The sequence below is a fragment of the Leptopilina heterotoma genome, unplaced genomic scaffold (genome assembly GCF_015476425.1).
Source record: "Leptopilina heterotoma isolate Lh14 unplaced genomic scaffold, ASM1547642v1 Lhet_115, whole genome shotgun sequence".
Classification (NCBI taxonomy): Eukaryota; Metazoa; Arthropoda; class Insecta; order Hymenoptera; family Figitidae; genus Leptopilina; species Leptopilina heterotoma.
The window spans coordinates 46,765-63,255 of record NW_025110834.1 but is presented as its reverse complement, the minus strand read 5'-3'; the positions used below and the strand labels follow the sequence as shown (position 1 = coordinate 63,255).

Sequence of the window (16,491 nt, the reverse complement as noted above, 5' to 3'; positions counted from 1 at the left end):
ATTGAAAACCTTCAATTATTTTTTTAATCATTTTTAAAAAAATTATAAATTACAGGCAAGTTTTTCAGATAGTCTTTAATATTTTTATATGCAGAATTTAATGTCTATGCAAGACCTCAATTTTTAAGTATTTAGTGAAAAAATATTATCAAGTAAAAATATTAGAAAATATTAGTTATTTATATTGATCTTTTAAAATTGTTTATATAATTCTTATGTTTCTTTATTTTCACTAATAAAGCTTGCATGAAAGATAGTACGCACCGGAAGTCATCTGACCAGCTGTGTAGACCTATTTAACAGCAATCGCTTAAAGAGAAATGAGCACTGATGTGGAGAAGTACGTTTTCGATCATTTCACATTGTTATGCAAATAATTGTCTATTTGAACAATTTTCAGACAATGACAATATATACTTGCATAATATAAAAATTAAAATTAAACTGCTTAATATTTTTGTATTTTATAAAATAGTTGTAATAATTCGCAAATATTTTAATAAATTCTAATAAATATAAATTACAATTGAATAAAATGTAACTAAAATGTTATTTGATGTTTACTATTAATTATTCAGTACTATAATTATTTTAATTTTAATTATTTTAAATTAATCCTTAGGATATTGTGACTTATTCAATGTAATGAAGATTGAGATCCACATTATCTGAAGCAATAAAAATATTGTAGATAGACACTTATTTATACATATAAAGTGGTAAAACATTCTACCAGAAAATGTGAAACCAATACACAGTTTACTTTTAATTTTAAATATAATTAAAAAAAAATCTTTACAATATTATTTAAAAATAGTTTTAAGTATATTCGTCTAAATTAGTCGATTTAGAATATACAACATTAAATTTAACATGTCGAGTGATTTTACTAACTTTATAGAATTCAACTATATGCGCGTACACTAAAAAACACTCACAAAAACACATAACTTTAAAACACTGGAATATTTAAATTTAATCGCGTTTCGAAATTTTTTAAATAATAATGCACCTGAATTAGAAAAGCTCATACACGCAAAGATGAAGGTACACTAAGCAGGTTGTCTCGTACAACTACGATGGCATCGGACGACAAATTGCCTGTTTCCGGGCCTCATTACATCACTCTGTTACTGTGTTAACACTCGTCAGGAACCCCACCGTCAATTTTGTTTAAGCTTTTGCATTCATAGTAGAATATTCATTATTTTTTTAATTTTATATATCTTTTTAAACTAATTTGCAATTAACCAGCATACATATTTAATGTGTTAAAAATTAATTTAACAAACAGAGATTGTAAAGAAACTTGTACCATTTTTTTACAAAATTCTTAAAATACAAATTTTGTCACATTTAAAAATTTTTTATTTGCGAACATTTTTAGCTGTGCTTTGATGTTCACTTTTTAAGATAAGAACATAAATTATACTTCATTAAATAGTATTTTTTTATACAATGTAAGAGAAATAATAGGCTTTTCTCAAATATAATGACAGCAATTAGAACTGCAGCTCTGTATCCAACAGAATCAAAATCGGTGGACCTCATGTGGATATAACTTTAGCGGTATAGTAATAAGTGTTGAGGGTGCGAAGGTTTTTATGTATAAAGAACCTAATGGCCGCAGAGTTAAATACCGAATTTCTCACTTGCGTGCACACTAAACGTACGTATTAAAACGATGCACTCTTTTAAAAAGGATGTAACTTTACAAAACTTTATTCTGTAAAAAGATTCCCAATGTGAAAATGATTTGTTTTTTTAAATATAAATACTATCGTTATATATTAAGACAATATCTTTTATCAAATTTTAATTAATTTATTAAATGTCATTCATAGAAAAAATGTTATTTTCTAGTTTAATATATGTGTAATAATATGTAAAAAATTTAAAATGTTTAAATAAATTTCACTATGAAAAAAAATTCTTCAAAATACGTGCATAAGACCCAGACTGCCCCCTTAAGTTTAATCATATGCAGGGTGTCTACTGGTCCTGTTATTCCAGCAAATGTATTAAAATTTGAAAAAATTTGAAAAAAATTTAATTTTTTAAATTATTAATTATTTATTTAACAGGATTGCGATTACATTTGCAAATCAACAACTTCAACGACATTCGAGTCATAGAGGATGAAGTTATGCCTTTGGGACAACTACTGGGTGGTTATAAAGACATTAAACAACCACTGACAGATTTTGAGCAGCCTTCCACTTCAACACGAAGATCATAATGTCTTGTTAAACAATGTTAAGACAAAAGAGTAAGAAGCATAAACAGTAGTACTATTAGATACAATTAAAACTACCAAATAATATTAATTTATTTAAACAAATGTAAAAACTGGAGGGGGTCAAAGTTTAAATTTTTTGTCTTACGTGGAATATTTGAAAAATTTGTAGTTTCTTTAAAATAAAACGAAAATATTTGCTGCCTCTAACTAGCTACATCGTTGATTTCATCCAAAGTTTAAAAAATCTAGGGAAAAGGTTCGGTTGTGGGCATGGTTTGGTTGTGGTCACCCCCGCAGAACTTTTGACAGAAATGGGATTTTTCTAATCTGACAAATATCACGTGTGTGTTATGACTAAACGTAGTTATCGATGAGAATACAAAAGTGATTAGACAACTGTGCTTTTTACTATATATAAATTAATTTTTTGACACGTTGAATATAACAAAAATGTATTTTTAAACATTGTTAAATATTCAACAAATCGAAGTGAATTAATTAAAATGATAAGTTCAATGCGTACTTACATAGTAAATATGTTATATTTTGTGCTCCAATACCAAATATCACAACCATGTTCACAAGCAAATTTTTTTTCATGATGTTTCAAAATGATGGTAAAGTTTGGTTGTGGGCACCTAAATTGATTCGGTTGTGGACACCACTCTTATTCTTGACAAATCGTGAAATATCGTAGTCGATATAATCATAAGTAATTCCTTACAACATTTAATAGTGTTTTATGAATTTTAAAAGTTTTGTAGTTTAGCACGGAAATTAATATGAAAAGACTTTGATTTTTATGCGTCGTTCGTAGCTAGTGACTATGCTGCGTTCATTGTTAGAAATCTTATATGTCCTTATATGGGGAGGAAGTAATGTCAAAATTAGATAAAATCATCCTTACGTAGTTAATGAATGGTTACTTAGTTAATTTTTTTGTATTTTTATTTCATTTTTCAAGAGTGCCCACAACGGAACCAAAATTTTTTTTGTTAGAAAAATGCCAACTTTATTAAATTTTTAATAAAATTTTTTTAGTCAATGGAATCAATTTAGTTTCTTCATCAGTAGTTAGCTAAGGTCACTAGCTTTTAATACATATACATATGTTTGCTTAATATCTACAAGGACACAAATTATTAGTCAGAAACGAAACTATGCCCACAACCGAACATTTTCCCCTATCATTTTAAGTGGAACCGGAGTTTACGCGTAATAAAAATACGCAACATAATAACGATTATTATTATAGTTCTGAGTTCAAAAATAGCATTTTGTCACTTGATTCAAGCATAAATATAATTTTTTAACTTAATAACACAAGTTATCAGTAAAAATAAGTTATAATTTTGAGTAAAATCTTTGAAAAATCATAAATTTGTAAACTCCGGTTCCACCAAAATAAAATCGGGGAAAACATTAAAAAGTGATTTTTGTTAAAATTATTTGTAAGAATCGGAATGAGATTAACGGTAATTATACCTTTTAAGTTTATCTTCCAAGTAGTGAAATTCAAAATATTTTTTATATCTATCATGTATATAAAAAATAATTCCTGATCTCGGCTAGTCCCATGAGGAGAAGATAATTTTGCTAAGACACTATTGTATTGTAAAGTACTTCCTAATTACACTTTTAATCCAATGGTCATTTTGACAGAAGAAATGTAAGCCATATTTAGGTCACGTTAGAATTTCCAAAGACTCTACAATCGGAAGGTTTACACTATTCATCTTTTGAACTGTAAGTGTTTTCATCTTCGCTTGTTTCTCTCCAGCTCTACTGTGATGTCACCTTCCAAAAGATTGAAAGCAGTTACTGACGAACCAGCGGAAAATATACTGGGTGCTGAGGAGGATAGAGTCAGGAGTTGGACTGAGAAAAGGACAAAGACCTTTCAGGGCAAGGAGAGAGATATTTTAACTGATAGCTCTCTTCAAAGTCACCAACACTTAGTTAAACTAGACAAACAAAGAAGCGAATAAAGAAAATATCACAACGGAAAAATAATGATAGTAACAATAACAACAACGACAATAACAATTGAAAAGGAAAACTACCAATCCCTTGTATCAGACTGATCAGCTACTGCAGGCACCAAAATGAGAAGGAAGACAAGACAACAGACTAAGAAGGTACTTCCACGAGATCCATCATTGGAATTAGTACGTGAGAAGGGTCCACAAATCGTCCAATATGATGAACTCAATGAAGCATCATACCTGGGGCTTATGGAATCATTTGACCGAGAACTTAATGTCGGCAGATACTATCCAGTTGCATTGGATAATAGACCTCTGGTTACAAAAATGTACTTTCTACTATTAATTCTAGTTTATAAAAACAAATATTTTTTCTTGATGCCCCTGGTGGAACTGGGAAATTTTTCTTTATAAAACTGATTCTTGCTAAAATTCGAATTCAAGAAAAACTCGAAATTTCTGTAGCGTCTTTAGGAGTTGCAGCTACACTTGTTCCTGCTAGACCAACTGTACATTCCATGTCTGCAATTCCAATCAACATCGAAAACATGAAAGCGTCTGTGGCTCTTTATCTAGAAATTCTACTGTCCCTGAAGTGCTTAAAGAATGTATTCTTATAGTATGGGATAAATTCCCAATGGCTCATAAAAAAGCACTGAACCTTTTGTAAATAGGTAATTATTAATTTTAAGATTTAAATCAATTTAATTGTTAAACATTTTAATAGGGACGTTATTCACAAAACACAGTGGAAGCAATTGAGATTCATAGTGATTGCCAGAAAATTTTATCAATAAATTACAACAAAAATTATTAACTACACATTATTAAATCTTCATGAAAGGTGACAGGAATCTTTTCTATAAAATCGATGAGGTTTTGAAAAAATTATCCGGGAATCTTTCTTGTAGATTCTGATAGAGGTTTCTAGTCCATTAAAAACTGTCCATCAGATACCAGTGGAAGTTTCCTTTTCGGTGGACATATAGGTGGTTTCCAAGAAGCTTAAGCCGTCACGTCTTTCATTTTCCATAGATGATTTCTTTTAACTTTCAGGAAAATATCTTACTGTAAATGTTTAAGTAAAAATTTCGCTATAGAAGAAATGAAGGATGAAATGTGATGATGAAATGTGAGAGACTTACGAATTAAAATTAGATTTTGAGGAAATTCAAGGAGGGAAACATACTATAGAATGGGAAAACGAAAATTCTTCACAATTATATTTTAGATTCTTTTTAAATACATGGTTGCTTACCTCCACTTGGTGTAACCTAGAACAAATGTTATTGAAACTTTGAGAATCAAGAAACTTGAGTTCACACTCAGTTTCAATGAAATTAACTAAATACAAATCATAATTAAAATAGTTCCAACTCTCCTAGTTATACCCTAAAGTTAATTTTATTTAAAAACTTGTCCTTGATAAATTATACTTGATGAAATATCTGAAAATTCAAAAGAAATATATATTAATTAATTTATTGACATAAAATGATTCAAACATTTTAATAGTTTTATAGGTTATATTGCTAATCTTAAAGGATTAAAGGTTATAAGAATGAAAAATAATTTAAAAAATTAATTCCATGTAATGTTTAAACAAAAGTCTAATCTTATTTATGCGATATTCACGACTGTCAGTAAAGTGTTCCGGAGTATAAGATGATGCTTGCTTCAATGGTTACATATCTATTGTAATTCATCGAAAATTTTGTAAAACTGTTTTCCCTGACAATTATTCTCTTCCACTATATTCTGCAGATTATTGGGCCTTTAGGGTAAAACAAACTTTATTATCAGGTAATGTTACATTGACTCGTGTTGATTTTTAAGCATATATTTTGGCCAACATTAGCCAACAATTTCCACGTTTTTATCAAACTATTAACGGATACAACAACCCACCTAGATAGCACCGTTTTTTCCAGGAAGTTATCCGAGATAAGTTCGGAAGTTATCTTTGTTAACTTCCCTGTACCTCTAAATGTCTTATGTTTTAAACTTTCCAATATTTTAGAATGAAAATTAAAGAGAAGTTTAACTGATATTATAACGTTGTTATAATTATGTTATGTTAAATAAAAATTAAAAACCGCTGCCAGGTTGTATATTTTTTTATAATTTTGGTGCTCATTTAATGAACACTTTACTTCCTCATGGAGATAAAAATAATAGAAATATGTATATGAATAACTTTTTATAAATATGGTAAAAGTGATTGAATTTTGAGTCAATAAATAAATGTATTTTTAAATACCCTACAAGATAGTTATAATAATTTAATAATTAAATAAAAATTTTCAAACAAAAAAGTTGAGAAAATGTCATTTTGAACAATTTTTGGTTTTTAAAATACCAATAATTTCGAAATTTATTATCGAATTAGGTTCAAAAATAGGTCAATCAAATCAATTTTTAATGTTCTACAAGTTGATAACGATAATTTTAAAGTTGCTTCTACGTTTTTCAACAAAATTTCCAAAAAAGTCTTATTTTCCAAAATTTTTGATTTTTAAAAGTTTAATAACTCTGGTTAATATGGACGAAAAATGTTTAATTAGGGCTCAAAAGATGCGTCTAAAAAACTCTACAAAATTATGGAAAAACATTTATAGGTGTCCAAACATTTTTTTAAAGTTATGGGCAAAAAACGTTTTTTTGCAAAATTAAAAATAAAAAAAATTTAGTTAAACTTTATTAATATATCATAAAGTACTCTCACTTTATGTCTGCAGGTGAGATCTACAATTTAAAAAAAAATTCAACCCAAAAGCTCTTCATGATTTCGAGATATTTATGAGAATGTGATGTTCACACACACACACACATACGGAATTACATTTTTTAAAAATGTCATTTTTGAACTCTTGAGGTCAAATAACATAAAGATATGTCGAAAAATCGAACTCGAAAAATTTTGGTATTACAATAATACTTCCTCCACGGAAAAAAAGTACGTGAAATTTTCATTGACTCGGTACTTGACTTTTGGATACGACACAAAATACTAAAAACAGTCTAGTACTTTTGCATGAGAGTTTCAAAAGCAGTCAATGAAAATTTCTAGTAACTTGCTTGAGAATTTCATTGACTTTAAAAAAAATTGTAAAATAAAAAAAATAATTTCAACTTGTTCACACAGTTTTTCTGAAATTCACTCATTCATTCACATATTTGGATAATTAATCACACAAACAAAGAACAATTATTGTATCACTTTTCGACGTTCATCAATACTTATAAACTAACCTATAACACACACATATATTCGCGTTAAATTAATTATAAACACACACTTAACACTTAAAAGTACGTATCGAATTGTTCTTATATACCACATGGTGAAATTTTTCACGACTTCTGAGACATGCTATTTCACTGAAAACTGAGACTTACATAACATTCTGTTTTGTGAGAAACACAAAATAAAAAATATTTGTTTGAAAGTCAATTCTTGAAGACAAATTTATATTAACACTATTTGTTTTTCATAAAATAATAGTATATTCACATCTGAAATTAACACAAATGGAAACAGACGATCAGCTGGCATTTACCTTGGGTAGAAACGCGCAACGCACACTGCGCATGCTCTACAGAATTTTCAAGCGCAGTCAACTAATCTTTCACGTACTTTATAAAACTGAACAAATGACTTTTCGTTAAAATTTAAAAAACACTGTTGCCTATACTAGTACTAGAATAACTCTAGGACTTTTCTATATTTTCTAATAAAAAGTATATGATACAGTTTTGTATTTTGTGTCCTATCCAAAAGTCAAGCACTTTCAAGGAAGGATTCACGTACTTTTTTTCCGTGTCTATGAGGAAGTAATATTAAATAATTAATTTAATATTATATAATTAAATGTTTGTCTAGAATGCAATATTGCTGCAAGGTTACGTGCTATCTGGAAATTGGTAATGATAATTTTTGTAAAAATTATCAGTTAAACTTATATCTTTAAATTTCATTCTAAAATTTCACAAAGTTTTCTTTAAATTTTTTCAGTAAATTTACGTGGGTAACTTCCTGGAAGTTAATATTGGAAAGTTTAAAACGTAGGACATTTAGAGGTACAGGGAAGTTGACTGGAAGTTAACAAAGATAACTTCTGAACTTATCTCGGATAGCTTCCTAGTAACTTCCTGAAAAAAACGGTGCTATCTGGGCACCTTATCTTGGTCACAAATAGAGTTTTATTGTCGGTTTCTTGTTTATTTGATTGGCCAGTATATTTTTTTGATTATATTGTTAATTATCCAGTGGACAGTAAGATGTCTTAAACATAACCTTAAAATGTTCTAAAATGTCCAGGTTAACTTTTCATGTCCTAGGGGTATAAAAAATACGACCATAAGCGGTCAATAGGACGTTCTATGTCTGACCCAGAGACGCCTTTAAAATTTCTCTAGAATGTCCATAAGACATCCATAGGCATATTTCAGTTATATTTAGGAAAAAATAATAAGAACATTTTTAGGTCATGTTTGTGACGAACTTAGGACACTTCGGGACGTATTTTGGACATATTTGAAATACTTTTGGGACATGTTTAGGGCGTGTTTTTGGAAACACTTAGAATATATTTAGCACATATTTAGAATATTGGCTCGTTCTAAACATCTCCAGAGAATGTCTCATATATGTCCTAAAAATGTTCTAAATGTGTCCTGACAATGTCACAAACATTTCCTAAACATGTCCTTAGTATTTCCTGAGTATGTCCCGCACATGTCCTCCGTCCTAACATTTTTAAATGAAACAATTTATTGTCTTAAAGTACACAATTTAAATTACAAATTCCAATAATAAATTTTTAAAAACATTTAAAAATGGAAGCGTGGTGCGCGATCTTGTCGAGGTCCACAAATTTACCGTTTGAAATCTTATAATATTCTATGTTAAAAGATATAGAATTCGAAATTTTAAGAAATTACACAAAAATTTTAACAATCGACAAATTTAAAAAAAAATTTTAAATGGAAGTTTTTTTTAACAATTTTTTTAACTCTGGCATATTTTTTAATAATTGCAAACAAAACTTAAAACTTACATAGTTGTGATCCTTTAAGTCTCATCTTTAATTTAAGACCAAAAACGTTAAAAAATCTTATTCGGTTCTCGAGATATCATTATAAATAACAGTGCATGTTTTAGACAAATGCATTGAATTAGTCAATGTTTGTATGGTTTTTGACAATAGAAAGGCTCGCGACGAACATGAAGAGGCTTATGAGGAAGCTTATAACTTACTTTATTGACCTTGGATAGCAAATTAAAATTTGGTAAGCTCTTACAAAAAACATTTAAGAATAAATCTGAAAAAACGTATACTTAAACTTTAACTGCGTTTTTCTCAAAACGGTGTTTTTAAAATCGGTCGCAGCGATTCTGAGTAAAAGGATGGATGTTTCTGTCTAATTCTTTTTGCATATTGTTAAAAAAATATGTTCTTTAGTGGGTATACCTAAAAGATTAAAAAAAATCCATTTTTAATACTTTTTATTAATAAAAAATTAATAAAAAAGCGCCTCAAAATAAAAGCATCGTCTTGGATGCCCTCTACAGCCTAACATATTATAAAAATTAAAAAAAAATTTAATTAAGTTTAATTAGTTGATGAAATTCGTAAGCTTACTTGCAGAATATTATTGTTTTAAACACAAGTATAATTTAAAAACAACTTTATTTTAAAAAGTTTTTAATTCATTTAGGTTTTCATTAAAATAATTCATTAAGTTCAGTAACTTAAAATCTGCAAATGAATTGGTGTAAAACTCAAGCAGACATCAAAACATTTAACAGTGATGGTTGACTGTATAGGAAAGATTATTATTTATCATTGACCTCTTTCATTTGCCAGAACCAGAAATTTATTAAAATTTTAGAGTTTATTTATTTTTTCTTTGAAAGACGAAATTAAATGTGACAGTATTTTGTTGCTATCTGAAAGACGAAATACATAAATGTTTTTAAAAATATAAGACCGATAAGCCCTTTACTCAATAATACATAATTAATAAACGGTAATCACTAACTTCAAATATATATAAATGTTTTTAATTTAGATTTTATATGTTTAAGCAAAAACAAAAGAAAATTGAATGTACATTTTGTTTTGGTGATGGTCCCTAAAAATTACACATAAAAATAAAAATTAAATTATTTTAAAAATTAGACACATTTAGATAAAAGTGAACATCAAATTTGCCGTAGAACTTCACTAAATACCTACTTTGTGTCTAATTTTTTCAAAAACACAATTTTTATTTTTATATGCAATTCCTCTAAAATGTCCATAATAAAACAAGAGGGACTGGAAACTAGAAAAAGTAAGCTTTATCTTTATAAAAATTTGGAAAAAATTGTAGGGGGTTGTTTTCAGATATTATGAGTTTTATATTTGAAAAATGAATTTGTCTATACAAAGTTGAAAGAAATTTTGAAAAATAAAAAAAAATTAATAGAAAGTTCATTTATACTCGGTCCTTGGATCTTTTACACTTATGGTGGATATCACGTCAAAAGTCCACCCAAAAGAAAAATGTTTTCCACTTATTCCCAAATTTTATTATGATATACCCTATAAGTTAGTAATTTGTCGGACAAATATTTTTGAAGTTTTTAAAAAATTGTAGGTAGTCAAGTGAAAGGTAAGATACTTTACATACATGTTCGAGCATGATCTTCGAATCATAATTAATATTTTGAGAATATTTGTCGGCCCCATTCTATATAATGCTTCCTAAATATTGGATATTTTTCCCCTCCTTTCTCATGCATCTTTGTATTGCACTGTAGAGTAACTTTTTGCACTCTTTTACAGGGACGCCAAACAGCCAAAATCCAATTCTTTTCCCTACAAGTACCGACAGCTTAAAGACACTTTCAGAATTAACATCTGGATGCAGGGCGAAAAACAGGTGCCCTGTAAATGCTTCGCATACGCTATCACTAATTATATATAATTTTGTCTAATGAATAATGTCATTCTCAATTGATGGAAAATAATTTAAACATCTTCCAATTGACCGACTTATCGTTTCGCAAGGATTTGATATATTTCCTAAATTTCGCCAAAGCTGCTTGCAGTTTTCAGTAACTGTAAAGTCGGTACCTAACGGCACATCCGACAAATTACTAACCTACAATAGGGCATATCACAGAAAAAAATTGTGAATAATTGGACAACATTTTTCTTTTGGGTGGACTTTTGACATGATAAGTGACATAAAAAAGGGGAGGGTATTATATAGATTTTTTGCTTGACAAAATGTCATTTTAAGAAATATTACTGTAACATCACAGAATTATATTTATAATTCTGATGAATTGTTAAGAAGTATAAAAATGAAGACTAGGAACAGGAAATAAGTAATTTTGTAAAAAAGTGAAAAAGGTAACATGACAGGAACGATAGATGGCACCTTTACCAACAAAAATCTACTAGTCGGGTGGTTATTATTTATATTTATTTGGATTTACTCTCAATATTTATAATTTCCACTCATTATAGTAATTTTTTGTCAGTATTCGGTTCAATCGCTATCACGCTCATTCCAGTGGTAAAATCCGAGCCTGTCACATTTTACTTTTTTACAAAATTTCATATTTCCTGTTTGTAATCGACATTTTTATACTTTATAACAATAAATCGTTTTGTTTATAGTTCTAACTTGTGTCAATAAATGTGAGTTCAAAAAATTCAGGAGAAATGGTTAAAAAAGATAATTCACTGTAATAATTCAGATTAAGTTACCTTAATTATTTTAGCTTAATCTCAATAATTTTATAATGTGTTATTTTTTTCACGTGTTGCTATAATTTGAAAATAAACAAATCAATCTGCTATAATTTACTATAGGTATAATTCAAAATATTATTACTGTCATGTAAGGACATTAAAAAATGCAGTGTTTACATTAAAATGATAGTTGTAATTGTAAATCGATAATTTGGCAACAGAAGAATAAAAATGTAATTACTTATTTTATTATCATTCAACAGAAGAAAATTTAACATATTGGTAAATGTAGATAACAAATTGTTAAAAATTTATGAAATTTAAATAAATTATAATAACATTAGTAAGAAAAATTTAAGTAATAATTTCAATTGTAGTCTGTTTTACAAACAACTATCAAAATAAAAAAAATAATTCAAAGAATATTATATACATATATGTAATGTAAGTATCAACAAAGAAATTTGTCAATCAAGGATTTTATTATAAAACATCATTCGTTTAATCTTGTGTCAACTTACCGTGAATAAGGGACTTTCCTTTTTCTTATCACAAATGTTTATTATATTTTCTAATGACGTGGATCCAACTTAAAAACCTGTGTTGAGATACAGGTAATACAACGAGAAAAAAATGAAAAGAAAGAAATGAAAGTAACGCAATAGATTTCTTCAATAAAGACGTCCCTACCACTTCCAATGTGAACACTTTGAAGCATTTAATTTAAGGCGGGAAACAGAGAACTACTCATAAGTCGTGTTAGAAAACAAATATTAGAACCACCGGAAGAGCTACAAAAGATCTATTTAAATTCTTAGTCATAGATTTTGCTCAACACTTTAACAGGTTAAATTCGAGAAAATGACAAAAATGTCTGAAAACCACTGATAATAAAGGATTTTAAAAATTAAATTTTCTTTATAAAATTTGTTAACGCGTGGAACGGAGGACTTAGCTGCGACGACGGATACACGTTTGGTAGCGTCGTTGGTAGTCGCGGTTCAACGATTGGCTGTATCAGAGTCTGCGCCAACACAGACTAAATCTTTGTATCCCTTCCTATCCTCTATGATGTATAATCTTCATGTCTCTCTCACACTTATTCTCTAAGTTGTCATCCACCTCCCTTTGCTTAACTCCCCATTTTCTCCTTTCCGAAAGATGCATTCTATGGTTCCTTATAGGCGGGATTATGCATAGGGTGGATCTCCATTTTCTCGCTCTGCCACACAAGTAGTACACGTGGATTTCCACAGTTCTAGTGTACATGATGTCCTATACAATGTAAACTGTGGAACCCAGCAAAGTAAATGTTCTATTGTACATTTCCATATAAACATTAAATGCTCTTAATCCTTCAACGGATGAGTTTTTGACGTTATTTTGAGATAATAATGTACAGTTGAATTAATTATTCCTGTATCCAATATTTAAAGAATATTTTTTGTTTGTTTAACCCTCTAAAACTACCTCTAAGGTTAATCACTGACTTATATCGTTGACATTTGGTAAATAAAAAAAGGAAACAACATCTTTAAAATTAAATAACTTCCCCTTTATGATAAAAGCTAGTTTTCAAATGTGAAAAAAGTGTATATATTCTTTTTTTAAATTTATAAAATATATATTCAGTTTTCCTTTACGAAAAATTCAATTACGTGTTACCCCAATGGGAAATTTACAACTGGCGTAGTACTGCGCCAGCACTGGCAGCACTGGCGGCAAGGCTGAGAGCCAGCACTGGCATGGCACTGGGATGATAACGCCGTCCGGCGCTGCCGAAGTACTGTCTGTCAGTGCTGCCAGACAGCGCTGGCGCAGCACTGGACTAGTGCTGGCTGAGAATATTGCCGCAATATATGCCGTATTGTTATTAATTAGTCGTAAATTCATAATTATAAATAATTTAACAACAAAATGGTAAATAATATTAATAAATAGTTATTATTCATAAAATATTTCTCTTCTTAAAGAAATTGTATTAAAGATGGAGACTAACAATGGATATAGTAAATGAAGTAGAAAAAAATTGTTTATAACATTTAAAAATTAAATAATAAACAATTACAGTAAGTGTGCATTAGATTTTCATATTTTAGTACCTAACGATTGGAATCTAGAAATATCGCAAACCTATGAAAATAAACAAAATTGCTGACGAGGGGAATCGAACCTACGACCTACGGACTAACAGACTAACGCTCTAACCACTATGCTAACGACACATGTGTACAGTAAAGTATTAATATTTCAGTATCATTCAGACATGCAATTATTGAGTCAAAGATGAGAAAAAAATAGGGATACGTTAGAAATAATAAATTGAAATAAAATAAATTAAACTAAATTTTTAATAATTAAATTACTTTACTTATTGCATTTAACATTTTACGTAATTCTTAAATTACGTGGTAATTTTTTAATAATTTTTTATTCATCGTAAGAAGTATAATAGTATTTTAATAGGAACCAAATTATTATTGAGATTAAAGTTTAAATTTTGTTTATAATTTTAATTTGTTTAAATAATTTATTATTTACAAAATTAGAGAATTGTGTTAAATTGTTATTATTAAATTTAATAAGAATAAAAAAAGAAAACAACTGAAAAGTAAAATATTAATTTTTTCAATAAATTTATGTTTATAAACATTCATAAACTTTTTTTATAATTTTTTTCAAGTTTATGGCAAAAAAGCCGTGTTGGCAAAGAGCGTTGTGAACAATTTTTCTATACTCAGCCAGCACTTGCCGCCGTGGCTTGTCCAAGCTTTGGCGAAACAAAAATTCTGTACTGCGCCAGCACTAATTGTCGAGGCTCGGCTAGAATACGCCGAACAATCGTCTGAGTACTAAGCCAGTGGTGAACATCGGCACTACACTGGCATTTCCCATTGGGACGACAAATTCCTAAAGTAAGACATATAAATTTAGAAAATTTGAAGATTTATACAATTTCATTTTTGAAAGGATTCAATTAGAAATTTTAAAGAAAACTTAGATTTTTAAAAAACTGTAATAATTTAAATTCTTCTGAAATTATAGTTGAATTTTTTATTATATATTTAATTAATTATTGAAAATAATGAATTTATAGAAGAATTTAAGTTGAAAATACTAAAAAAATTGAACTTTGGAAAAGTTATAAATGATTGCAGAAATTCAAATATTTTTCAAAGGAATAAAATTCTTCATCACATAAAAATTATGTTTAAAAATGTTAAAAAATTTTCATCAAAATTACAATTATTTTTTAAAGTAATAAAATTCTTCTCCGAAATTCAATTATTTTAAAACATTTTGCTAAGAATTTTATTAAAATAAAATTCATTGCAAAACTGCAATTATTTTCAAAAATTTTCCTCAATTCAATGCTTTTCAATATTTATTATTTTAATAAAGTTTTACAAAAGAATTCAATAAATTAAATTCTTTTAATAAAATTCTACGCAAACATTTAATTATTCACATACTTAAATATTTAAGAAATAATTATAATTTTCAAAGATTTTGATCTGTGGCGTTTTATTATCATTTCATATGCAAAATTTGCTCCCGAATCCGAATATGAAGTCAGATATTATAAAAGTAGGACAATTTTCGAGATATAGATAAATTTTAATTTCTAAAGTTTCGACAAAAAATGGATTCACTAAATTACCAATATTTCCAATTGTAGTCAATTGATTTTACTTTTCTTCGAAGCAAATTAAAGGTAATTAAATTTTTCATAAAAAGTACTTGGTGGATTCCACGTCAGTTCAACACACTTATTTTCATGACTTGTTGGGATTTGGCTGTACTTTTGTAAATTTATTACTTATATAGTGATAAACAACTCCACCAAATATTTTTTCAAAATTTTGAAAATTATCAAAAATATGTCATTTTCAAAATTTTTGTCTTTTTTTTTAAAGTGCTATAACTTTGGTTCTAATTAACCGATTTTGGATTTTTAAAAAAGGATTTCTTTGGTTTTAAGTATATTTTAGGTTGATATTAAAATAAAAAAAAAATTCAAAAAAAAATTTTTTTTTGAAATTTTGAAAAATTAAAAATCCGTTTTTGAAAAAACATCATCTTCGATTTTTTTCAAAATTTTACTAAATGTTAGGGCAAATGTGCTTTACATGTCCTGTAAGTTTCATCTTGGGATCTCAAAGGGATTAGGAGTAAAAAAAATAAAACGTAACCACAAATTTATGAACATATGGGGCAAAATTCCTCAACTGCCCAGGTAAAACAATGAATTTTCTCTAAACTTTGGTAAAATGTTACTGTTATTAGTAGAAGTGAAAATATTAATTTTTTTTGAATTTGATAAAATATTTTTTGAGTTATAGAGTTTCAAAATTTTGATTTTTTTGAAAATATTTTTTTTTCGATTTAATATATTGATATGTAAAATTAATCAAATTTAAAGTATGAATAGTGATTTTTAAAGGGGTTTTCACGGGCTATAAGCTGGTGATGAAAAAAAGTTGTTTTCTGTCAATTTGACCTTGAAATTCAAGGT

The 16,491-nt window shown here is 28.0% G+C and overlaps 1 protein-coding gene across 5 annotated transcripts in view; it reads right to left on the bottom strand.

Moving 5' to 3' along the window:
* Positions 1 to 13,137, bottom strand: part of LOC122509085 (transcriptional regulator ERG homolog) — a 151,593-nt gene extending 138,456 nt beyond the window's left edge. Inside the window, exons 1-2 of one of the 5 annotated variants that reach the window (XM_043622850.1) lie at positions 895 to 1,076; positions 265 to 416 (exon numbers count right to left, since the gene is read on the bottom strand). The gene's annotated coding sequence lies outside the window, so the exon portion shown is untranslated. The other 4 variants (XM_043622868.1, XM_043622859.1, XM_043622877.1 and 1 more) reach the window with 4 other exon arrangements.
* Between the last annotated feature and the right edge of the window lie 3,354 nt (positions 13,138 to 16,491).